This window comes from Xiphophorus couchianus, chromosome 18 (genome assembly GCF_001444195.1).
Source record: "Xiphophorus couchianus chromosome 18, X_couchianus-1.0, whole genome shotgun sequence".
Taxonomy (NCBI): Eukaryota; Metazoa; Chordata; class Actinopteri; order Cyprinodontiformes; family Poeciliidae; genus Xiphophorus; species Xiphophorus couchianus.
In genome coordinates this window covers 13,640,179-13,667,592 of record NC_040245.1, presented here as the reverse complement: position 1 = coordinate 13,667,592, position 27,414 = coordinate 13,640,179, and the positions used below count along the sequence as shown (strand labels likewise).

At 36.1% G+C, this 27,414-nt stretch overlaps 1 protein-coding gene across 1 annotated transcript in view; it reads right to left on the bottom strand.

Moving 5' to 3' along the window:
* The window catches only part of kirrel3b (kirre like nephrin family adhesion molecule 3b), a 220,662-nt gene extending 198,826 nt beyond the window's left edge, over positions 1-21,836 (bottom strand). Inside the window, exons 1-3 of the mRNA XM_027999136.1 lie at positions 21,708-21,836; positions 14,827-14,917; positions 2,223-2,329 (exon numbers count right to left, since the gene is read on the bottom strand). The gene's annotated coding sequence lies outside the window, so the exon portion shown is untranslated. The remainder of the gene's footprint in view (positions 1-2,222; positions 2,330-14,826; positions 14,918-21,707) is intronic.
* Between the last annotated feature and the right edge of the window lie 5,578 nt (positions 21,837-27,414).

Sequence of the window (27,414 nt, the reverse complement as noted above, 5' to 3'; positions counted from 1 at the left end):
AAGCAAATAGGATTACGTCAGTAAAATGAGGAGAATAGGAGGCACAATAAATTTAGTGTCTGTATTTATCAATTCAAAACATATACTCATCATCAGAAATGCAAAATACTGGGAGAAGGATATGCATATCTAATGATTTACTACCTGCAATGCAATTTACTAAAACTTGTCTATTTGGCTTTTTTTTTTTTGTAAAAGCAGTTTGAAAAGCAGGTGTAAATAGGCATGCAGAACTGTCTTTGATCATTGTAACGAGCAGGACACAGATATATATAAAAGAACACATTGTTTATCAAATACTTGGAACATTTAAAGAAAACAAAATAAAAATATTAAAAAATAGATCAAAAATATACTCCAGCAATACGGATTTCGAGTTGCCTAGAAAAGGTGGTGCAGATGATATATGCTTCCATTTTCCATAAATTGTGGAGCCAAAAATGTCTGCACAGGACAGTTTAATGCCACTGGAATACTATCAATATTTGTGCAATTAAATGAAAACAAAAATACAACTAAACTTACAATAAATTTGTAAGTTTAGCTGTACTTCTTTAGTACTAGACTACTTAAAAAAAATTGAACATTAACAGCAACTGGGGACCATAAAACAGTCACTGAGCCAAAGAGATATTGAAGGAAAAACAAATAAAAAGTAACACCCATCCAAAAGTAATCCACAAGAGTTGTCCCCGCCCAACAAAATTATTTTACAGACTTACATGAAGCGTATTTATGTTGTAATCAGTTATTACAGCCATACATTGGTTTGTCCATCCATCCATCCATTTTCTGTTCACCCTTGTCCCTAATGGGGTCGGGAGGGTTGCTGGTGCCCATCTCCAGCTACGTTCCGGGCGAGAGGCGGGGTACACCCTGGACAGGTCGCCAGTCTGTCGCATACATTGGTTTGTGATGTTCGATTCCAGTAGCTGACGCCCCCCCTCTCTTTGAAACAGAAAGATGCGTTGGATTAGGTCAACAGAGTTACCAAGCATGCTCTGAGAGGGGGTAGGCATGAGGCTGAGGAGCTGGGAATGCAGAGTTTAGTACAGCTGTTCATAGCTCTGTTTTGGTTGATTTTTAAATGTTTTCACTATGTTGCTGTACCACAATGTACACTCATTTAGGTCAAGTGTATTATTATTAATATCATGGTTACTATTATTTATCCATCACTATGGCTTTTAACTTCATCTTTCTTTTATGGTCACTCCGCACCAGTAGCAAACACAAAATCCTCATTCAAATGGATTTTTGCATTTTTTTGATCAGGAGTTGTTGTGGCCTTGTTATCCAGTCTCTTTCTTATTGCTGAATAACGGACATAGTTTGTTAGATTTTCTACGTAGGTTCTTTTCTAAAATTAAGGATAGACCATAAAGCAATCTTATCTTTACAGATGAAATTAGCTGTTATTTCCATAGTTCATCTAACTTAAAGGCCCTTTGCCTTGATAGTCTATTAAAAAGCTCCATCTTTAACCCAACAAAAAAGGAAGCTTAAGAACGTCAACTAAATATACAACAAAAAATGTGTTTAAGTGAAAGCTTCATTTGACAAATGCTATCTTGATTCTTTTAGTCTAATTTGTTAGGGCCTCCTCATGCCAAAGACATTTTTTTGTGTTTAAAAGGGTTGCTTTGCTCTTTGAAATAGGTAATCGAAAACACAACATTTGGGATTTGTAATATTTGTTTTATCAAACAAATATTAAAATGTGACCTCATAGCTCAGTTCCATACCTAACCTTCTGTGCCATTATACTCCTATAACCTAAATAAACTCTGCTTAACTACCACCACCTCTACATTTACTAGACGTCATATAAGAGTACATAATCTGAACAAAATAAAAGATGTCTCCTAAACAATATGGATGTCACACAGATGATGTGAAAAAAGTTTATTGCACTCTTATTTATGTTCATTAAAAAAAAAACTGAAAAATATTTAAATTTACTGAATAAAATGGAAGAAAGGGGAAAATAACTCATCCTCATTGGCGACGTATTAGGATGATGGACAGCCAGTCTTTTTTTGAGCTAAATAGAAAGTGACATTTTTGTTTATTTCTCCCGGGCCTGCATATCTACTGTTCAGACACAAAAAGGTTTGAAATGCTAGTGTTTGTGAACGTAAGCGTGTGTGTCTGTGCCTGTGAATAAGTGTGCGTTCAGCAAGTAAGCAGCATCAATTTGTATTTTAAAATTAGTAAATCACCCAGTTGTCTTTCAGGGAAGGACATCCACTCAATCTTTGTCTGTCAGATGATTCTCAGGAGATGCGAATCTCTGCTGCCGATGTCCCAGATTTCATTCCAATCAAGCCTGCAAAGTGGAAGAGCAGAGGTCTAAATTAATGGAATTAAAGAGTATGGTGAGGTATTAGAGGGAGCTACAAGAGTGACAAGATCTTGTTTTCCTCCAGAGCGCTTTTTAACAAAAGGACACTTGTTGGGAGACACTCGATGCTCATGGCATTTTGTTCATTTACATTTCATTTAGAGTTAAATGGGAACCTCTGTGGAAATTTGTTTTGAAATCATTTTATATTTTAATTAATTTTTTTTCCTTCATGCTCTTTACTGATAGTTCACAGCATCGTTTCCCAAAACTATCTTAAGGCTACAATGTTAATATAATTTCATTCAAAAGCCTTTTGAAGCATAATAATCATTTTCCCTAATGGATCACAACTGATGATGCTCTTACAATTAATCTTAGATTAACTATTTCCAACTAACCTCAAAATAGAACACTGCAAGCTAAGTAGTTCAAGAAGCTGCAAGAGAAACCAAAAAAAAAAAAGTACCAAAAGAAGATATGTACCAACATAATTATGCTCATAGGGTTTCAGAGTAAAACCTGGGGCTGGAGCCTTTCCCTGGAGTCACTAAGAGATGGGCAAGGTACACTCTGGACAGGTGGTCACACCATCACATGGCCAATAAAAAGACACACAAACAATATTGCATACAATAAAATCATACTTGATTCCAGGGCTTATATTCTATGGAACATACATTTAACTGGACTATGAGTAGGCAATAGAATAAATTTGCTCCATAAAAATTAATCCTCCCCAGTCTCCCTAGTGTTGTGCCCTTGCTCCTCCTCCCAGTGGTTCATTCTGTGCTTCAATCTTAATTGGCAGGCACCTGTGTTTGAATGCAGCCTTGGAAAGAGCTGGGAAGTGAAAGCGAGGAGGTAAGGGAGAAAAACATGAGAGACAGCAGAATGATGCTTGCGCTTCGTTCACACGTCACTCGCCTCGGTTTCTTCTCTCTCCAATCCTATGACCCTCTTCTCCTACATAACATGGGTTTTTGGAGCTTCATAGTTACGCTGTTGCAGTGAGACACCACTCAGTAGTAATGATTAGTTTTGTTCTTGTGGCACGACTTCCTAACAGCTCTTTCTTTATTATAATCTGTAGCCTGATGTATTTGCTTAACTTGGCAAATAGGTTAGTAAATTCTTTTGCATTTCTTGTTTTTCATGAGAAGTCTTATACATGCCTAATTGTATGCATTTATTCTGTTGCAAAAGCAGGGATTCTTACTTTTGTGTAATATTGTAATCAAACTAATGATTTTTAATTAACACAAAAACATGAACAAAACACTAACAGAGACAGAACCAAACTCACTAACAATACAATATTCTTAGTGCATGTCGGTGTAAATTTTTTTAAAAACCCAGCCTGAATGGGCTGATACTCTTTCTCCTTCTAGAATTTGCCCTGTTGTTGCGAAGGCTCTCCGAATGACATTATTTTACTGTTATAAGAATGTAGAAAATTATAATTTTGCAGTTATTCACTGCAAGAGCAACGTCTTTGACAAATGAAAAACATACAAAATCAATAAATGCAAAAGAAAAGACATGAGAAATAATCCCATGTTCAACTGTTACATCTGTCCAGCTTTGGGAATGATTCCTTCTGACCAGCGGTGTTACAGTCTTAATCTAAAATAATCATTTCATGTGATCAATTTCAGCAGACTTTGATAACTTTCTGATTCTAATTGTCCCTTCCTCATTAATCTTCCTCATGAAAACAAAACCTGTCAATTATATTCAGCAGTTGTTTTTTTAAAATCAGACTTTTAGATTTTTTTTGTAGGAGTTTTCATCAAATAAATCCAGCATATAGTAACAGCAAGTCTTCTTCAAACACTAGTTTATATGATGATTTCTAGATGTGTATTATACCCCACATAGTTACATTTAATGCATTTTGCTTTTCTTCATTTCTATCCAACTCAAAAACGTTTGTCTTCATTTTCCTCCACCAAATATAAAAATGTTTTGAAAAATACACTGTTGGTCATTCTCATGGGAGAAGAATGGAGGAAGGACATTTTTGTTGCCTTTGATGATGATAAACATTGTCTGGACATTGAAGACCTGTCTATTCAAGTCAAACATGTCACCTAACCAGTAAGCTTCCCAGTTGGGTTGAGCACATAGTGTTTGAGATGTCAAATATTCACTGAATATGATGTCAGCATCAAACATACACTGCGCACATCTGCTAAAGTTCACATTTAAACAAACTAATGTGAACTTTAGTATATAAAATTTCAAAATAGGACACCCCATAATCTGAAAAATTGATACCTACTGTATATTTCAAAAGATACTTCTGAAACCAGGTATAAAATTCTTCATGGCCTTAAATTTGACAATTTTGATTTATCACATTTTAAAAAATTTTAAAACTGCAGAAACCTTGTGGGTGTATGGGAACATCCTACCTATTGATCAGAAAAAACTTGGACAATAGATTTGTTTCCTTTTCACCAAATCCAAATGCTGTCCTTGGCATGCAAAATTCTCCAGGATCCCATTAAATCCCCCAAAATTATTCCTGGCAAAGCAGGAATTCAGGCAACAGATCTAAGAGCCCCATGCAAGAATAAAATCAAAAACAGCTTTCAAGGTTGGTTGATAAATAAGTCACAGATTAAACTCCTCTAAACTAGATTCCAAATTATGACCTTCAGAGCCTTTCAAGAATAAACCTGAAGCTCCCACACAATAAACATTGATTTTGCATCAAGCAAAACTGCATCTTTGCTATTTGCATAAAGACAGAGAACACACTTCACACTTTCAAAACTGTGTATTGAAATGAAGAGCTTCTTTATGAGAGGTGCATGGCCTTGCTTTTAAAAGCTGATTTGAAAAGTGCCAAGCAAAAATGCAAAACAAAGTCTGGAGATGACTGTTTTCCTTAGACTTTTTTTTTTTTCTACCAAGATTCCAGCTGCTGTTTACTTGTGCTTTCATGCGCTGTTTGATTAGGTTTAAGCCCTTAAACCACATGCTGATGTCTAGGCAGTAAAACGTACTTAAGGAAATATCTTAGCTTTCCTCAAAATAGAACCTTCTTATGTCTGTCCCACATTAGAAATTTCCCATCTTACTGTGTTCAAACGCCACCATATCTTTAAAAGCCAGAATTGTAGTGCAGGATTAGAAGAAACCTCCAGCTGAAACAATTTGCTTGTTGGAAATCACACACACACATGAAGCAAAAAGAAAAAAATCAAACAATTTATTCTGATCAGCAATGATAAACTGATTTCTACTTTATGCCTTCAGATGACTGAGCTGTGCAACACTTAACTTTCCGTTATTTATCTTTCTTTCCTGCACTTGTCCCACCTACATGCTACACCAATTGCTCTCTGTGGGATAGCCCTCTGCTGACTTTGCTGATATAAACCTAAGACATAATTATGCCTTGAAATAACATTTAATTCTAGCTGCATGGCAAGAGCTAAAATAAGGAAACAGCAGGGTTCATGGGGAACAGAAACAACTTAAGCTCTAAATGCATTCAGAACTGGGGTTGCTGCTGGAAAACAAAATATGACTACAGACAGACGAGGACAAAGTTGTTTGTATCACAGAAGTAACTTGAAACTGACAAAGACAATACTAAATAAAACATTTACTGACAATTAATCAATAAAAATCAGACAGTAAGACTTTAAGAAACTAATTAAACACGGCTATGGTACCATCATCAAAAATGATGGTACCACTAAAATGATTTAACAAAAGGGGACATGCTATACCAAGATCTGTCGTTGGCATTAAAGGTGTCTTCAACCTTATAATCAGTCTACCCATTTAAAAAGTGACAAGTAGTCATTTTGCTGTTTTGGTGGCATGGTGTGTACAACACTGAATATGAATCACAGGAACCAAGGGAGAGAGTTGTCCTAGGAGATTAGAAAAAAAACAAAACATTTACAAGTATGTTACAGGTAAAGACCATAAGACTCTCTCCAAGCAGCTTGATGCTCCTTTGAATATAGTTACATTATTCAAAAGGCTCTCTAATTAAGAGAGGAATACCAACAATTTTGACCACATGTGTATAATATTCAATTACTGATCTTTATGATTGAGCTCTGTTGTGCATGCAAGTGTTTTATTATGATGTAAAATTTCAACATGTTTTAAAGTGTGATATTTTATGAATGACATTAAATCACAGCACAATAGGAGTCTTTTTTCCACAATGGGCATCATTATGTCCTTAATATCAAAATATCTAGGTAGATTCCAGTCTATCAGAAACTACAGCATGACACTACATGTCAGTCACATGTTTATCGTAGGCTGGAGAGTGATGTTAAGCAGCTCATGAGTCAGAATAGAACTCCTAAACAAGCATGTCCCTTTGTTTCAGTAATCTGACCAAATGTTGTTTCCTTACCAAAGTGCTCAGCCTGCTTAAGTCTAAAGCTCTTTTGACTCAGTCAAATTCTCTCTGCTTCATTGCTGGCTGGCTGGCTTATTTGACTTTTCCTCAATTTGAATATCATCTTCAGTGCACCGTGGAAAATAGGTTTTTACATGCAAAACAGAGCTATAAATTTGTTTGCCTTGCTCATCTAGAGGACGGGTAAAGAGCAGTGGTCAGCAGCATGCACCTCAAGAAAGCTTGTTAAGGGTCACGGGGTTTGCATAAGTCAGGATTCTTTCTTGTAAGGGAAATGAGTACTTGTTGTTTCACATCTGATATATTAAGCCTGCACCTTTTCTACCTTGTTCATTTGGTGAACTATGGATTTCACCTCAACCAGGCTCTTATTGTATGTCAGCAGGAGAAAAGTCAAAATACAATGTGCAGAAAGAATTTGTGAAACAAAATAAAATGGTTCTAAACATCATACTTCCCCCTCAACTGTAAAACCATTCTATGGCTTTTTTTATTAATTTAGACAGACACACATGCTTCAGGTAAAGCATGCTATTTTGAATTAAGATGGCATAAACATGGAGATTGAGTTTTTTTTTTTCAAAGAAAGTAAATTGCTGAAAAGTAGAAAAGCACTGTTGCTAATTCAGCCAATAAATAATATTCAGTTAACCAGGCTGTAAATGTTTTGCCAGTGGTCCTAATTGAAAATGCAGAAAGAGCCTCAAAGTCTTTGCATCCCAAATACACCAAACTAAGGATTTGCCTTCATACACAAATGACTCTAGAGAAAATGTTGACATCATAAGAAAACTATATGCAAGTCAAGCTACCTTAAATTTAAATTGCACTACAACAGAAACAGGTTTTTACATGTCCAAGATCCCTAAAGCTCCACTACTAGTTTAGATGGTGTAAGATGAAACTCTTAACAAAATACTGTATAGAGAAATTCTCAAAATTCAGGATTCAAATCTCAATTCTAATTAAGAACAAAGGTCCAGCAAAACTATTGTACAGTAAATCTCTTATTTTCTCATTCAATAACTTACAAAGAGGACGATTATCACTTTATGTCTACAATACGGTATGACCCTAGCACACTCTATTTACAGTACAAAGTAATTAGCAATCCTAATTTCTAAAAGAATGATCAAACCGCTAAGGATATTCAAAATTAAAAGAATTTCCAAACATACCAGCAGCTGTTAGCAATAAATAAACAAGAAAAATCATGGCAAGTTTATCTGAACTTTGAATAAAAAAGTGACTTACAAGGGAAAAGAAACACTTTTTTAAATCAAATATATCTAATTTATCTGCAACTGGTTATCTTTGTACAATTATCTAGGAAGATTATTTGATTCCAGTTTTTAGATTGGGTTGCTAGCAAACATATTTCTAAGCGTTTTTTCTGCCTATAAAAAGGACAGTATTGGGATACTAGACAGTATCTCAAACCAGAAGCAATAACAGCAACAACTCATCCGAAAACAATATTTATAAATAAAAGTCTACAATAAAAAAAATCAGAACTAACAGAAATAACATTGCTACTGCAAATTTCTCTCACAACGAGAGGCACAATTCTGGAATCAAAATAAATATATAAAAAATTAAACCTACGCTTGTAACAAAATATTATTTTTATCAACAAACTCAAAATCTGTCTTTTCTTTCGTTATCATCACTTAAGTCCAGCTTTATAAACTTGCACACTGTTAGAGAGTTTTTGGTATTATCATTTTATTTTCTTACTCTAGTTCACATTAAGTCTATAGATCTTTGTGATTTTCTGTTTAAAGTGTTCTCTTCTTTAAATGACCTGGAGGTCACTACTGTCTGTTCAACTTTACGGGAAATAGATAACACTGAGTTTCTCAGACTTTAAACCCTTTTGCAAGAACACCCCCTAATTTAGTAACCACCTGTGAGCAGTCGTATTTTGTTTTCTTGACAGTATTGACCGAGATTTGAACCGGGCTCAGACCTTTGATCAGATATCACATCTGGACCTGGGTTGTTAGATGTTTGGGTTAGAAGCTTTACGACCTCTGTTGTTTTTCCTGACTGCCCCCTTGCCTGTCCTTCTTAGACAATAAAAACAGGAGCCGTTGTAAGGGAGCCCAGAATGCTCTGTGGATTCCTCGGAGAAAAGGTTCTCAGAGCCTTCTCCCAGGAGTTCTCTAAGCCTTCTCCTTTTGCAAAAGCTATACATGAAATTCATATACGTTGTCTGTGGTTCTTTCTTTTATTTAGGTTCGAAAGGAAAATACCTATCACACACAACCTTCCCAGGCCTGGTTCAGTTGGGGACAGGTAAAAAGCTTTCGGACACTTTTTAAAGCATTTTCTAGCAATCTGTGAGAAAGTGTAGTGTCTGGTTTTGCCTCGTCTGCTTGTAATGGACTGCTGTTTTTCTTTGTTTGGGAAGTAGTGTTAGGCAGGGGAACAAGATGACATATGTTTCGCCTGACGATACCTGAAGGGCAATACACAAAATAGGAACCTCAGCAGGAGTGGATGACCCTACATTCCCCAGAGTCCTTGCATCTGTGACTCACACCTGCTGTCCTGGTCTATAAGTGGACTTAATCTTACATGATATCTACTGTTGTTTCTCTTTATTTTTCCTTCCTGTTCTTCACAGTTTCCTATTGGTCAGAGACGTGTGGTATAAGTTGGAATGGTAGCTTTTGTGTACAAAGATTTCACCCAATAAGGACCTGTGCCAGACTGTAATCATAACTTCAAGTAGCCTTAAAAATCAAGCAATGCATGGACAGATCTGTTGTCTTTAGTCTGAGATGTTTTGTCTGCAAACTCTTAGTCATTACTTTGAGTAAGAGATTGATGTATAAGCTGTGATGACGGGAGTGCAACCAGCTGCCACCACAGACGACACAGTGTAAGAGGATATGTTGTGGAGCGAACATTAGTTCCTGACATAAAGAAAAAACACACTGCTGCCTTAAATCAGATGCAGGGCCTGTCTGAGTAGTAATGATGGTGTGCCACTGTATAAATGTTTTGAACCTATTGAAAAATGAGGACAAAAAGAGATGAAAGAGAAGTAGAGAAAAGAAGACAGATTTCCTGCTGTTGAACTTACAGAAAAACTTAAATATTCTTTGAAAGTCAAATTTTCTTTTTTTTTCTAACACATAAGACATTTGCTTCAGTGTTGTCAGTATTACACTGAGATTAACGTTTTTAATAAGTTGCAGTTTTTTGTTATGTGCTTACAAAAATATATATAGCTGCACCCGTCCGTAGCTTATATTTGCATAGTTATTTTCAAACTGTTGTGGCTTATGACACGAATGAAAAGGCTACCTAGCCAGGGCGCCATGACCTGGGGCTCACCACACAGCACTTCTCATTTGCACCTAGGACAAGTTGTGTATTACTTATTTCCATGTCTTCAGGTAAGAGACTGTTATGCATATATAGTGTAAAATATGCACACATATGAAATTTGAGTCCAAGAACTCAATCTAAAAATATTAACTAAAAAAAATGTTTTGTTTAAAAAAAAAAAAAGTTTTGTACCCGAATTTACTTTATGCTTCCTAATCAAATACACATATATTGTTATTCAGATTTTTTTTAAATAGTAAAGACTGATGGAGAATTAAATTTTATCAATTTCCTACTTTATTGCGTCTTTCATTGTAAGAAACTGATTTGTAGGACTGAAGAAATAAAACTGAAGCAAGAAAGATAAGAAATTTGAATAAAAACTATTTAGCCAATAGACAGTTTTTTTTTTCTTTTTTGAAGAAAAATTGTATCAATTTCTATCCAGTCTTACTGATGTGGGTGTCCAAGAAAATTTTCAAAATAATGGGGACTCATCTTCAAAGGTTTGGGATCAACAGATGTATTGTATAAGTCCAATTTTCTGGTCAAAATAAATTGAATTTGCCTAGATGAAGGTCCAAGGTCTCCACTGAATTAAAAATCCCTTCTAAGCAATAAATCCAACCACCTGCAATATCCACTCAGTCTTAGTTAGATATGACTTTTAGTCTTGATTTTTGTGCTACCTTAACTTTGACTTTCCTAGATAGTGGTTAGGAGCATTTTCAGGGGGAAAGAAATGGAGCCAGTTTGAAACAGCAGGTGCTACAATGAACCAAACGAATTACATCTTTGCTATACTTTTGTCAGCACCGTCTATGTTTTACACTAGAGTGAATTTCCATTGTTCCTCCACTGTAAGAGCCTGGCCTCTCTGATCAGTTTTATCAGATAAGCATGTTAACTTGATTAACTTCTGAGCTTAAGCTTAGATTGCTGACTTGCTGAAAAATATTTAAAACCTCTGTCAAATCAACTGCTCTGGTAACCTGAATGGTGAAAGTGGTGAATTAACTGCTTATAGGAATAGCAGGAGGTGACATACAGGCAAAGCTGACATCAATTTTTGGAAAGAAACTCTCCAATTACCCTTTCTTGTTTGGACTTTTAACAGCAGCAGCATTTCAGACACCGCCATGTTTTCCTTTAAGGATTTCTTTCTGCAATTAATAAGGGCAACATTAAGCTGACTGTACGGACAGAGAACAAGATAACTTTGCATATTTTTCAAGAGCCCAAGAACTCTAAACATAAGGTAAAATATTAATTACTTCTTTACTAATATACTCTGTTGGATTACTTCAGGCGCTTGCATGGACATTTCGCTTTGCTAAAGTATTTTTGGATTTTTTAATGCATTTATGTTTTAATGTTTTTGTTCCTTAACTGAATGCACAGCCAAGACAATTGCTTTCCAGCTTGCCTGCACTTAGGAATTACTCGGTCTTGATACTAGGCTAATCACATTTTCGAAGTAATAGAATACGCTCTGGTTTGAAGGATGCCAACCGTTTCTTTAGCAGGTGTGAGCAATCCTGTTAGATGCTGTTTGTCTTATACCTTAACCTCTTTTTCCAATAAATCACTTTGTTTGTACAGCTTCCCAGCTTTTTCACAGCCTTTTCTGCCAAGATTTTATAAATACATTAGCAGAGGAAAATGTAAATGTATTGGTATTCTGGGATCTACCATTTATTTTGTTTTATGAAATATGTCACCAACAGGTTTTATTCATTTAGTTATTTGTTTGGCAAGATATTTTTCATGGTAGAAATCATTCATCATTGACTTTAGTAAAATGCTTTAATTTAGGAGCAACATGGCACATTTATTAAATTTAGAGTCCATACCCAAAGATTCCCTTTGCTGTGGATGAGAATTTATTTAAATTTAAATCTACAATTCCATATTAAAAAAAAAAAACTAACTGTGAAGTATGGGGATTGCAGTATCATGCTGTGGTGCTGTTTTGCTGTAGGAGGAAGTGGTGCACTTCATGAAATTAATGGCATCATAAGAAAAGAACATTATATGGAAATATTTGAGAAACATCTAAAGACAATAGCCTGGAAATAAAACCTTGGGCATAGTTTGCTCTTTGAAGTGGACAATTACCCAAAGTATACAGTCAAAGTGGTTACAAAGTGGCTTAAGGAAAACAAAGTAAAGTTTTTGGTGTAGCCAACACAAAGACCTGATCTCAGTCCTATAGAGAAGTCGTGGGAAGATCAGAAATCTGAGTTGGCTTACAAATTGGACTCAGTTACACAAGTCCTGTCAGAAGAATATGGCAGATCTCCAGCAAATTGATGTAAGAAATTTGTAGAAAGAAACCCAAAAGGCTTGACCCAAGTCAAACAGTTTACAAGACAGTAATGTCTGATACTGGCCAAATGCACAGGTATGTACACCTGTGGATTTGAGAAAAGTTACAAAATAAAATCTCTAAAAATGTTCTTGCCAAGTATTCTGGCATTCAGCAAGTATAAATTTTGGTAATTGTAAATATGCTAAAACAAGAAAAGTTTGGTTTGATTTAACTCAAGCTAGTGATAAAAAAAATGTGTCTTTTTATACAGTGTATATATTTATCTGGTTTTGACTGTGTATTGTATTCTGATTGAGGACAATGCAATGTAACAGTCTGGTTTTACATTTGGCTTTTTATTAGCAGAGGTTCTTCCCTCAGAGTGCCTTCAGAAAATATTCAACAGCCATCTCCATTTTTCAAGTGCTGATGACTTATTCAAATAGATAATTTTCCTCTCAGCATAGGAAAGGGAAAATAGGATGATACTTAGGAGCTGAGTGACACTTCAATTAGCCTCTTCTACACCACTACTAATAATCAGATTGTGAACCATGTAAAGAACAAGGCAGGTCATTAAAAAATCCTGAAAAACCTACAAGATTTAGTGTAGGCTCCAGATTTAGATTGATTTTGCGGACAGCTAGCGGAGCTGAACCTGCTCTTGGCTTCCTTGGAGGAAATAAAATCAATCTTTCAGTAATTGCTGAGAAAACTGATATGCCAGTGTCAGGGATGCTTTATGTATGTGCCCTCTAATTTTGTTCTGCCCTTTCTCAATTGCCCATCCCTGCGCATTGGATCTTCATACATGTCCCTCAGTACTATATGCACCCAGGTAACAATATTAAGCTGGTACAGTACCAGCATAAGACTGTACCAATCTTATGCTGGTACAGCATCTAAAAATCTAAATCTAAAAATAAATTATAAAATTATTTATCAGTATTGGGCCTAGCACTGAGCCATATTCAAAAATTAATTAGCTACTGTATGTGCACTATAAAAACAACAATTTCTGCCACCATTTCTGTATCTTCCAATATGATAATTACACCAAATCACCAATGCAAAATTTCCCGTCAGTGCTAGAAGCAAAAAAGTGGTTCAGAGTGGCTGTGGTATAAGGTGAAATATCTAAATGCAAAAGGGATATGTAGGAAGCAGGCAGGTGACAAAGGAGAAAAAATGCATATATTTGACACAAACAAGACCAAAAGTGCTGCCAGCACTGGGAATCCAAATCCACAAAACTCAAGACAACCACAAAGCCAGACACAAGGAAGAAACAAGACAGGTCTGACATCTGTGAAGTTACATCGAGACTGGAAAATGAACAGGGAAAACCAAGGAGTAAATATGCAAATAAATATGGCGATCAAAAGATGAGACGCAGTTAACTGGGGACATTTGAAAATACACTGACAGATACCAACGGCACGAGATACAAATTAAGCAAAATACGAAAGGAAGCAAATACAGAAAAAGACAGGACCCATTACTGAGATGGTGCACAACTATTGCACCATTATAAATGTCGAAGAAGATCTTGGGTTTGAATGGACGGATGGAACTAAAATAAAAATAAATAAACACTCAACCTGTACTTGTGGGTAAAAATAACAAAAACATGTTTCTGATGTTACAAAGTGTGCTGGTAAGCATATTAAACAAAAGTGTGTCTTACATAAAGATATTCATGAGAAACATCAAATCTGTTGGTTTTAATCAGCTTCTGTTTTGTATGATTTCTGGGGATTGGGATGTATGTTTTGAAGCAGTACCACTAGTATAGCAAACTGTGCCGTCTCCATTATCTTTTTAAAAATATTTAAAGCTGCAGTATTTAACTTTAATAAAACACTTTTTTTGCATAATTGCAACTATGTTGTGACAGGATGGTATGAGACACATAATTTGTGAAAGAAAGCTCTTCTGCCTTCTCCCAGTGCTATCTAAAACAACCAATCAGCACCAAGAGGAGGGTCTTTGCACTGTCAATCACTACTCTTTCTAGCGCTGCTCATCCCCCCTTGCTCTCTGCTACACTCCAACTAGCACACACCAATGACAAAAAATTTTTCATACTTCAAACTTGAGACTAAACGTGATGTTTGAATCATCTTACCACCACCAGATGTTTCAGCTGCTCTCGTCCACAACTCTGGAATGCCCTCCCTCTGGATGTTGTACAACTGAAAACCAATCTTATACTAGCTGATTCAATACCATTCCCACATTCATACTTTCACATTCACCCTTTTGCTCATTTTTGTTTATTTTATGGATTTTGTCTTTTACAAAATGTGACAATTTTTCCTTTAAATGTTGCTTGCAATATAAAGTGACAGGAGATTCTGTAAATAAATGTGTTAGATTTAAAAAAGGTGATGTTTTAGACATTCTAAAAACAACCACGGAAGTCTGGCTTACCTGGTGATCCAATTGTGCAGCTAGAATATCAATGGTGCATGAAGACAAACTGGGGTGATATTCAGCAAAGGCAGAGAAGTTTTCTTCAACACTGAAAAATAAGTCAGATATTGGGATAGGGGCATAGAGATTTGTCTCAAAAATCTTTTAAAAACTACTAAAGTAGGATCTTACAATGAAAATTCGCATGAACACTATATTTCAAATTTATTTTAGAAAGTTTTATTTAAAAAAAGGCTCGTCTCCCACGTGTCTACAAATCAGCTTGGCCTATTCTCAGTCTCATTTTAATTTAGAAATTAAAGAAAACAATGCTGGTAATATTGAGTTCCTAGCATGACCTTTAATGAACTGAACATTAAATTAGCAGTATATACAATTTTGAGTTTTGAGATAAAAAAACGCAATTGGTCATTATTTTCCACCTAAAAATATATAATGGTATAGTGAATGCATCTGCATTTAAATCAAAATTTTTTAACTGTTTTATATGGGTGCATTCTAATTTTCCTTTACCCGCCATCTAACTCGGTTAAAATGTAAAATATTAAATACAACTGTCGGAAAAGTGAGGTCTTTGAGGGTTTTTGAGACCTTGAGCTGGTGGTTTCGTTATGTCTTTGAAGATTCGGAAAGAGGAGCAGGAAGACATTTGTGAGATGTGGAGGGCAGTTTAAGTGTCCTTTAGGTTTGCAGTCACATTTTAGGCCAACTAAATTTAATGCTTCTCTTAATTGTTCATATATTTCCTGTACAACATTGAAAATGTGAACTTATGAACATGTAATGTTTTGTGTATCTGCATAATTTTGTTGCATGTAATTAAGTAACACCTCTATTAGAAAATTCCGATTGCATAGCACTTAAATTAGGTAGCACGTGTGGTACATACAGCATTTCTCAAATGCATTTGTTTCCACTTGTAATGAATTGCTCGACTACACCCAAAAAAATCTGTGGTAGACTGCATTTAGCTGAAAACCACTTTTGTTTCAGTAGTTGTTGCATAGAAAGGCAAAGCTGGAACATTTTCTTCTTATAGCCATAGACTGTAATGTGAAATAGAAATGTAAAATAGATATAGCACTCAGCTAGGATTAGGATTGCAACCTTTCAGGAAGGAATGTCTTCAAGCAACAGCACTTGCAGAGACAGTAGTACTCCATAGAAAAGATGAGGTCTGGCTTAAATTCTGCGGGCCTTAATATTTTCTGTGGGTCATTTATTTTTCTACTTTAATTTAGTTAGCTTTTAAAATTATAAACGCACAAAACAAAATCACATTGTTTCAATAGGTGGCACAACACTGAACTCCAAAATTAAGGACAATTCAGAATTTTGCATTAGCAACTCTGCACACAGTGACAAGAGTATAACAAAAGGCAAGTAAAACCCATCAACTGTCACTGCTAGAAATTAACACAAGAAGCAATTCTTAGCTTTACCCCTGAAAAACTAAATATGACAGCGAAATAGATCAACAATGAAGATGAGGTTCATAAATATTTACATCTGGAGTGTTGTGCCAGGTCATTGTCTGACAATTATTTATTGTTCATGTTTGCTCTGAAATTTTCACAAAACATGAAGGATTTAAAAAAACAAAACAAAAAACTTGATATTGTTTAAAATAATAAAAAAAATTAACTGTAAACAGAAAAAGGTAACTATTTGAGGATAATACTGCACTAATATTATTCCGTCCCTCTTTTGCGAAGGCTGCCTGTGGATCTTTCTAGCTAGTTACTGTAGGTCTCCATATTCAAGGGTTATTGCAATTTCTTTAAAGGTCATTCGCTGTGGATCAGCATTATATAGTTACTTTTTTATATAGCACAATGATTACATTATATGTAACAATATAAAAATATAAACACATTTCTTAGTACATTTCAGACAGAGTTCAAAGTCTCCTTCTATTATGAGATGCACCAAATATTCAAACCATGAAGGACCTTGATGACCCAACAATTTGCTGTTATAGCATAGAAATCAGGTATTAGCATTTCAGTCAAAGGCGACGAAATGCAGTAAAGTTCAACTGTTGTGATTTGAGATCAGTGTGCTGGTCATTTGAGTGTTCTCTCCTGCTGTATACAGTATAAACTATCTCAGAGGATTATGAATTATGCATTCAAACGGAGCTCATGGCCACTAAATCTGCATAAGACCATCAAAGCAACAGAACAGCGCTAAGGATATCAATACAGAGAAGTATGCAAATATGATTATTGCGAAGTGATTAAAATAACATTTGCCAGTAACAGCTGACTGTGATCTCTCAAGTATAATTTCTGCACAGTAAAGTGGGAGGAACAAAGGAGGCTAAGCAATATCGTCTTGACCTGCCACAGGAAAAATAAGGTCTTTTCATTATCCATCATGTCATAAGATGTGTGATAACTTACGCAAGGTCATTGTGAGAAATCAACTCAATCGCAAAGCTTTTGATTTACTTCTTGTTGAAAACAACAAAATCCAGGGAACAACTTGCTAAAATGAACATCCTATATGGAGAGCCTGGGCTCAGTTTAAATGTACTGAGAAGTTCCACTATCAGGGAGAAACTAGATAGTTTCTACTGCCTTTCTGAATCAAAATTATCACCATTCAATCAAAATGCTTCCTAGTAATCTCCTTTTGGACTTTTTCTGAGTTCCACCAAAATGAGTCCCAATAGATCAGGGGTGCTCAATATGTCGATCACAATCAACCGGTCAATCTTCTGAAGGTTTTTAGTCAATCTCGGCAGCAGGTGACAGACTGAATGCTGCCAGGACCCTCAGACCAGCACTTTCTCTTCTGACAGGCTTATCAAAATATTCACTAAGATCCTAAACGTTTGTAGCTTCATTAAAGAATAATAATTTTTAAAAATCAACAAAACGTGTTAAAATTAATAATCTCAGTAATTATCGTTTCAACAAGGTGTTGCGCAATTCAGTGCGTTTCGGTTCCATTAACAAAAAAAAGGTGAATCAAAGACCGACTGACTAGCAGAGCAGGAGTTTAAATTAGCTACTCAACCACCGCTGTGTTCATGATAGGCTTATTAATAGTCGAGAAATAAATATCAAGCCTGAAAACCTAATATCGTAACGGACTGAATGTTATGTTTTTAACGTAATCTCTGCTGGGCTTGCCGGGATGCAGGCGGTTGCCATGGCAACGGGTGTGTTTAAACGACAAAGAGAGAGACAGTAAAAAGGTAGGAATGGTTTTGAGTTGATCGCCTGTTTGGGTTATTTTACCTTCGTTTACCTTTGCTGTGGCGCATTACAGCCACTGTAGTTTCTAAACGTTGGACTAATTACCTCGTTCATTTGCGAGTATACGTCATTCACAACAAATATCAAATAGGACAAATATATTTCATTAAGTTTTAACAAACAAATGGCTTCTACTGCGATAATTATGTGAAATTAAATTAATTATATCCCAACTTCAGAAGATTTGTCTTTACCTTTACAGTGCTCTTTGGTTTCTGAGGAATATGAGAAACTCAAACCAAATTTCAAATTTACCATAACTGACTGACACCTGCTGGCCTCAGTTTTGCAACCAGCTTCTGACTGTGAAACCAGTAACCTCCTCCCAGTGTCAGAAACTCATTGAGGAAGAAACTGCATTAGGTTCACTTCATTATTTCTGCTATAACTGATAGATATTTGCACACAAAATAAGTCAATAGAGTTTAATTTACAATTTTTATGTGTTTGTGTCATGAGGTAGATCTCAGCCGGCTGGTGAGAGAAAAAGTAGATCCTGGTCTCAAAAAGTTTGGGCACCCCTGCACTAGATGGACTCCTAGGATTTGACCAAGAACTCACACATTGGACTTCATATCCCTTGTGAAGTGTGAACACTTTTCAATCCAATTTAATTAGCTACAGTGTCCCTGGGGAGAAGGATGTCCGACTTTCCCTCAAAAACATGTTACTTCCCTTGCAGATATACGAGTGTCCAGTCAGATAGATTGGCAGTGAATATCTTATTTAATGTTTATGTTCAACCTCAGAAAGTTCAATAAGAGGTTTACAGCCCCAAAAAATGAAAGGTAACAAATTCCTAGTCAAAAAATTCTTGTTACTGACAACCTAACCTTGATATTCAGTTTTTTTTTAATAATTCACTTGTAAGCTGTATCTGCCAAGTGTTTGCCTTTTTACTGGACAATGCCGCGAAAATGTTCTTGAGCAGACACACAACCATATACAAGCAGATTTTCCACTCATAAATATTTCAAGTAGTGCATTACACCAAGCTAAAAATATACTAAGGTGCACAACAATAACAAGCAATGAGGCTAGTTAATGTGGTAAATTGATTAATTTTGTTTATACGCTTCCATGTGTCACCGTAGTCCATGTCACTGTCGTTCTAAACAAATAATATGTGGGGGCTGGGGCAGGCTCAATGAACATGCTTTCTGAACACTTCTTGTTTCACATAAATCAAAAGAAATCAATGCCAGATTGGGGATTGTGGCCTCTGTTGTGCAAATGAGACCTGGCTTCTGAACAAGATAATAAATCCCTGCCACATTATTTCAGCTTTTGATAAATGAAGCAACATGATGGAGGGGGGCTGCAAATGAAAGCAGAGAGTATACATGTGGCTGTGAATACAGCTAATAGAACGTGTGGTGGCTTTGATAGACTAATTTGTCAGTTCTCTTCTCTGTAGTAGAACAGCACACTGTCCAGACATTTTGTTTTTACCAATTGCTGTTTTTGGTAAATCCACACACAGTGCTGTGTTCAAATCAAATGGAGCACTGCCGCAGATATTTTCCTGTCTTGTGCTGCAGAAGAAAAAATTGCAAAGTGGGGATGTCTTTCAGGTTGCTCAGAATTGTGAATGCTACCTCTGGAAAGCCTGAGTTCCAGTCAAGAGTCGGCCAAAAAGAGTGCTAGAGGTTTGCTATCAAATAGCATCCAGGTTTTACCCTCTGACAAATATGGGATCAGTGTCAGATTTGAGCTATGCCACAGGCAGAATTAGGGCAGCAGGAGGAAATGACTTGACTTTCCAGGCCACAGTATGTCTTTCTACTCAAGCTGGCCCTCGCATCAAGCAATGGCAGGGACAGGCAGAAGAAAAATTCCACTTTAGCCCATGCCACTGACCACCTTTGCATCCATTCCCCTCATGAGGCCCTCTGCACCTCCTGATTGCTAGTGAAGACTGCACGATTGCCTTCCGTTCTCATCTATACTGTTGCCCAGCATGTCTTCTACTTCACTCAGCACCAATGCTTTGCTGTACTGGCGGAAAGGAACAAATCAGAATGTTATTCCATTTTCATTTCCAAGATCTAGACAGCTTTCATGGGTTTTAATTTCACACCAGATATGAGGTTGAGACCTTAAATAACACATTTCCAATGTGATAGTGTTCATTTACTTTGCAGTGTTTGCATGTGCGAATATGGTTATGTGCATGCATTTATGTTCAAAGAAAATTCTGCTTTCTCCTTTTTGTATTAGAAACCTGTGATGAAAACTGCCTGTGTTTTGTCAATATTTTGAAGTCAAGCAACAGAAAAAACTACTCTGAAACATCTTAGAGAAAAAATAAAATAGTAGTTTGCTGGCTAGAATTTTAAAATTTTTGTACTTAAAAGAAAAACGTAATTCCTCTCTCGAGCAACATTTTTCAGTTCCTTCAGATAAGTCTTTCCCAGTCAAGTATCCTAAGAGGCTTCTGGGTTTTCCCAAGTGACATCATTTTAGGTTTCTTGAAAAGACATTTTGAATCATAAAACTGTAATTGAATATGTCTTGAATTGTTCTTCTTGCTAGTCAGAATGTAAATGCAGATATCTTAAAGTATGATTCGGCATGGTCCAAATGTAGTTAGATATGCAATTATAAACAGTCATACCGAAAACCGATTTTGTGTTAAACAGCAGTTTAACGGAATGCTAGGAATGGTATGCTAGCAGGGAGTACACGAGGGAGATTGACAGTGAACTTCCACATATTTTTAAATACAAGTCGCCTACTGGAGCTAACAGTGATCGCAGGGCGATTTGTGCGTCGCCCTGCTATTAACTGAATTACTCACCTGCTTTAAGCCAAATGTAAGTAATATGGATACGGGGAGTGAGGGAGCGGATCGCACGTTTCAACAGGTGGCAAAATCAGTTCAAACTTCCTCAAATCGGAGTAATCGCGTTGATAGGAGGGGATTTTCCCAGGTGCGCATTCAGGTACAACTGGTAAATTAAGTTGTCAAAATATCAAAATAGTTCCAACCTGATTTAGACAAAAACCTGTGATGCCTTTTTAAACATATCACAATCAAAAACAAATTGTTAAATATGTACAAATTCTTGTTTGAAAATTTCTGAACATCATTACATCACGTCTTCAATCATTTCTATACCTTTTCACTTTTTAAGTTTTCAAACAAATTCATTTAAGAAATGAAACAATTATTTTCTCTCTCTCTCTCTCTCTCTGCTGGACAACGTACAAACAATCTGATGTTTTTATTTATCTGTGGTAGAAAAACCTACCAAACTGACTTTAAAACCAGAATATGTATGAAACAGTGATGGTAGTCCACCATTACATGCCTGATATATACAGTGCTACATATGTGTGTTGCACACTTAATGATTATTCAGTGGGATTTTCGCAGGTTCTTTTATTTGATGAACACTGTTAATAGACAAGAGCGACAGTGAGCGCCTCCGCTGACCAGCCGTTACTGTGCTAAGTTTGCCGTTGGCTTGCTTCATAAATAAATATTTACAATATAGGTCAAACAATTACTCATTCAAAACTTTCACACAAATATCTCTTTACTTTACTCTAGCTCACTTCCCCTGTTAGAGACCCTTTATATAAATAGCAGCGCTAATTGATATTTACCTGTGTTAACAGACAAGAGCGACAGTGAACGCCTCGCTGACCAGCCGTTACTGCGCTAAATTGCGGTTGGCTCGCTGAGTAGGAGTGCTCACTGTGCTCCATGTGCCCACTGGTGGCGAACTGCTGTAACTGCAGTTCAATGCATCTCTCAGTTCGAGTAGAAGTGCAGCTTAAAAGTATAGTCAACAGAAGTCTTTAAATAAAGTAAGAAAAACAGAGGTCTTTAAATAAAGTAAGAACAGGGAGGGAGTGTAATTATTTCTAATGTCCATTCTGTCGCATGTGTACAGATCCAATTAAATAATGTTGATTTAGTCTAAAACAGCACCTGAACAACATCCAGCCCTGAGAAAGCTGGAAAACAGCACACTGGAGGAAGAATGAATTAGCATGCAGTTAACACCACTGACTTTAGTTGTTTATTGAAAACCTGTACGACTGATATCAGCCACACTCAATGGTGCTGCCAGCAACAAATCCCAAAAACTGTGAAATCACTGAAGTTCCCAGCAGAAGCAGCTGCCTGTTTACTTCACTGTGTTCCTGCACTCCACGCATCATTTCCCTAACTATTATACTCTAAAATGTTTGCCCAAGAGACAGAGCTGTTCAAAAGTCTGTTCATTTTGTCTCTCATTTTAATACGTCCACTTAAAATTCAGCAATAACGTATGCAAGAGGGGTCTGATACCTGACGCAGATATTGACAATATTGTTGTATTTTTATGACTGACATAAACATGGGGGACTATTTTAATGGTTGAACACAAAGGCATAAGTATTGATGTGAAATTATTTCAAGAAAGTAATAATTATATTATTATTATTAATAATGATAATATTTAATAATTATTATAATAATGATGATTATTAACATAATTATTAATTAGTTTAACAATTATTAAAGTAGTACTTTCAGTGTATCTATTATTATTTGGTATAAATTATGGGTTCAAATAAAAAAAATTGGTTTCCATATATTAGACCATAAATTAAACTAGCCAGTTGTGATGATTGCCTTTAAGAGGACGCTGGAGAGCATTTAGACTGAAAAAAAGCTTGTCATATTGACTTAAATACTAATCAGTCTAGCTTTTGCTTCTACTTTTAATTTTATCAACTTGGGTTTTCCAACAGAGTGATAATCCGAAACGAACATGAGACCTAGTTTTTTAATGTAAAATGCAGGGTAACATTAAGCTTCTGGAATAGCTTACCAAAATCCTCGACATCAACAATATGTGCTTTGATTGACAGCCTAGTTTAAATTAGTGCTACTAATTCTGCCAAGAAGAGCGGTCAAATATCCAGTCAAGTTATGCCAGAAGCTTGTTGATGGCTACAAATCTGTGTACAAATTTATACTTTATAAGGGACATTTAAGCAAATATTTGTGTGTGGTTGCAATGAAATAATAAAACCAAATTAAATAGTGAATATCTAGTTCTTGTTTAAAAAAATTATTGAAGTTTTAAATTACATAATCTGGCATAGACAAGAATGTTTTTATTATATGTAATTGATCCTGTAAAATAAATACATTTATTAGTATTTAGCCGCATATACAAGAAAATACAAAATTGTTTTGTACGTCATATTTCAGCAACAAGGGAGTTTAAAGTGGCTTACATGATAAAAACATAATACAGCAAACTATTTTGAAGCAGAAAACAAACATGGCATTATGTCAAACATAAAAGGTCATATGGTACAATTGTGACATGTTATTATATAGTTTAAACTGTTTCAACTTTCATCTCCTGGTGCTTTGTTTAACGTTTGTTTTAATGGGCACTGAAAATGTTTTAATAAGGTGTGAAAATAATTCTCACTGGAGGAGTTCTTACCTTTGAAGAAACTGAATAATCACGAGGGTAGTTTTCAATACTTCACGGAATAATCAAGCTCTTTTGTTATTGTTTTTGCAATGCTTTCAAATTCCTCAGATACGTACAACTTCAACTACTGTTAAAATGAAAGTAATTTGCAAAGCATACACGGGTGTAGCAAAACAATCTGTCAACCAGACAAGGTGATGCACAATATTAGGTTTATAGAAACAAGACAATATTTTAACAGCAGTTTTGGAATTCTTGTTTCCACAAGTGCATATTACATACATCCCAGACTTTTTTACGTAATGAATTTTGTGCTGACTGAAGGTTCCGAATAGGAATGTAGTTTTTTAAGGAGTTGATCAGAGGTTGTATGACCAATACTTTTAAAGGGTGTTAATCTTGATTATAAAGCTCTTTATTTATCACTTACCCAAAATGTTGCCTCAAAGATTATTCAGTCTGTGGCGCAGTAGCTCAGATGTTAGAGCTTGTGCACCATGTGCAGAAGCAAGTCCTTGCTTTTAAAAGTGGCTATCCTGGGTTCGATTCTTGATCTCAAGCCATTTGCTGCATCTCTTCCCCTTCTCTCTCCACCGTCTTTCCTATCAAATTAGTATTCAGGCAATAAGTTTATTTTGTAATTTAGTAACTTGGTGTTGTCAGCTAGCCTGACGAGAAGCCTTCAAAAGCAACTGTGATATTGTCAACACAATACAGCAGTTTTAGAAACAACTATCATCCTTACTTTGAAATAGGTCTTCTTATTTTAAATAATAGACTTACTTTACCATAGTAGACTTACCATCCTTGAAAAGGATTATAGTAGCCTTCTTATATCATGTGGGGTGACACCTAAGTTTACTGGATTGTTACACCAGTAATTATATTTTAGAAAGAAAGTTTTCTTTTCAAAAGATCATATTTGGACATAATTTTTACTCCATTCTCAGCTATATTCACCATAGTTTCTGTATTGGTCCAAAAGTAAAGCAAGGCCTTTTGTATCCCATTTGTGACTCTGTGCTGCCCACAATGTGATGGCTGATTTAATGGGGTCACACAACAAAGGCTGTGCTGTAGTGTTGCAGGCTTCTTGCTATGTCAACATCTCATGAATTCCAAAACCCTTTTCCTGTCATTTTCATTGGCAGTTCCCCCTGCCTTCTTTCACTCCTTGACATCCACCCCCAGATCCACTCCACTCCACCATCTTCCCCCCCACACAATCTTCCACCCTTTCCCCCTTTGCCTGTCTCCTCCTTCTACCCAACTCCAAACAGGCCCAAATAGAGAGTGACAACTCTTCCTGTTCCTCTACAAAATTCATGATTAATCTTTCATTAATCATGGATTTTTTAAAAACATTTAACTCCCTGGGGCTTTCTTCTGTACTAAAATAAATTAATAAATGAGCCAAGTGCACACAACCACAGACAGACGTTGCTTTTTCCATGCCATATTCCCTTATCATTTAAAAATGGTCATTGTTTATGGCACCACCACACTTGAAGGCACTTTCAGGAGGAGATTATACAAAGTGAGCCACAGTTCGACAGTTTCATATATTGTCTAACTTTAGTCAAGTCAAGGACAAGGTACTTCATGTGTTTGAAAGCATATGTTTTATTTAAATTGTACATTTAAAAAATCTCAAAAATCAGTGTACAAAAGAAGCTTCATGTGGACATTTTCACTGAAATAAAAAATAATGTTACATTTGTTGATTAAATGATATCCTTTACCAAAACAGAATTGTTTCTTTAGTTCTTTAAGGGAATTTTGAACAGTGCTTTACAAACTACTTTTATCTGTGACCATGGCAATGAAAGAGTAGTCTTCGTATCGCTGTGGCATTAATCCATCGATATGCTTTACTGGGTCACATTGCTGCAAATTTATCCCTTGCAATTTGAAAGTGACAATATTTATGACTAATTCTCAAATATATAAAACCCTCTTACAATCATATTTAACTTTGTCAATTAAGAGAGACTGAAAAAGGAGAAAGAGGCTGAGCACTGTGAGTGCCTGACAGCTCAGTGTGTCGGAGCAGAGAGCAGAGGAGAAATAGAGCAGAGCAACTGATGGTAAATAGAATAAAATAAAGTGTACCTTTATTTTTCACTATCTTCAATGTAATCTTTAAAATTACAAAATAAAATCTGAATATTTTTCTAGAAAATCCCTGGTGTTTTGAGCATTAAGTTATGATACTTCCCAGATATTCATAATTTCTACCTATTTATAGGTTCTCAGTCATCCAGGACTTCGCAAAAACAAAAAATAGCCCATAACTTTAAAAACACTGCAATAACCAATGGTTTTAGATGTTGTAGCAGACCTTAGATCAGTGACACTGAGCCAAACTCATCTAAACATTTAAATCTCCCGCCTGGTTTATTGTCCCACCGCCCCAATGATCAAATGTAATTTCTTCCCTTGATGTTGTCGTGCTCCACTTTGTTGGAATAGTTAACATTCAATCACCTGATCAGAATGCTTTCTGGGTGCCTCCCATTTTTCCAGACAAATTTCACTGGAAGATAATTTTGAGGGAGAACTACAAGTTCCTGAAGAAATTACAAATCCTTTCTGAACTAGGGGCTTCTCAATTCCGGTCCTGAGGTTCTGCTGCCCCTGCACATTTTAGAAGTGTCTCAGTTCCAGAACAGCTGATACAAATTATTAGATGACCTCCTATGAATGACATGAATGCTGCCTGTTAACCACCCACTTATTCAAGTCAGGTGTGTGGCAGAAGAGACACCACTACCACTAATCAAAAACTAAAAACTGAATACCACAAAAATGGATCTCAGTGGGCTGAGATGTATCCTGCCTGTCGCCTTAGTGTGCAATTCCGCTCGGAAAAACTTCTCGCTACCAGTACAGTCTGGGCTCACTCTCCTTGACTCAGATTGTCTCCTGTCAACTTTTGACAAGGCCAATTAGCTAACAGAAGAAGAAGTGTGAAAGATAACATAGACTGTCTGCCCTGTTTCATAAGGTCTGCTTGTAATTTTAGCAATGGCAGTAAAGGAAGTGAACTAAGCCGTTCAGTCCATGTTTGCCACTTCCACGTATTGAATTAACAGACAGCTCATTCTTATCAGCACTTCCCTCTTCACGGTGGAGGATGATTGTTTATAGGGCAGGCAACTTCTGGTAAGCTTCTAAGTGTCGGACCGGTACACTACATACGTCATGGGCAAACCTTAGTGATTGAGTAAAATTTACCACCTCAATAGAATCCACGCCTGCAGGAAACAATCGTTTTTCCAGACCCTTGGAGGAAGCAAAACGTAGTACAAGGGGTTGTTTTTTTTTTACCAGGGCAGGAAGAGAGAATGAAAGAGAGAGAGAAAATTAAGGCACTAAACAAGAAAGAAAGAACTTAAGAAAAATAGATAGATAGATAGATTGATTGATTCATCTAAAATAGTGTTTTGCATCATTTTATGTTTTCATAATAAACTTTCATATTTAAGAGACATCTAAAAAGTCTGCAGTAAAGTGATGATCAAGAACAGTTAGTCGACTATTTGAAGCCAGTGACCTGTAGCCAGATCTTGAGAACTGCCCTTCCCAGAGTTTGCCAGCTCAGAAATTAACTGTGCAGAACAGGGTGGGTCCAAAGGTAAGTCTCAAAAAGGCTGAATATGATTGATGCGTAATTTCCTTATCTACAAAGTTCTTGTCCTTTCTCTTGTATGAATAAAGTCAAAGAGTTTGTAAAGCCTTATTCCACCTTATTGTTTAACTTAAACCCCTACATCTACAAATTTTATAAGCTGTACTTGTCTGAGAGTATATTAGCCATACATGAGCAAGAATGAATAATGTGTCACAATTACAAATTGAGTTGCATC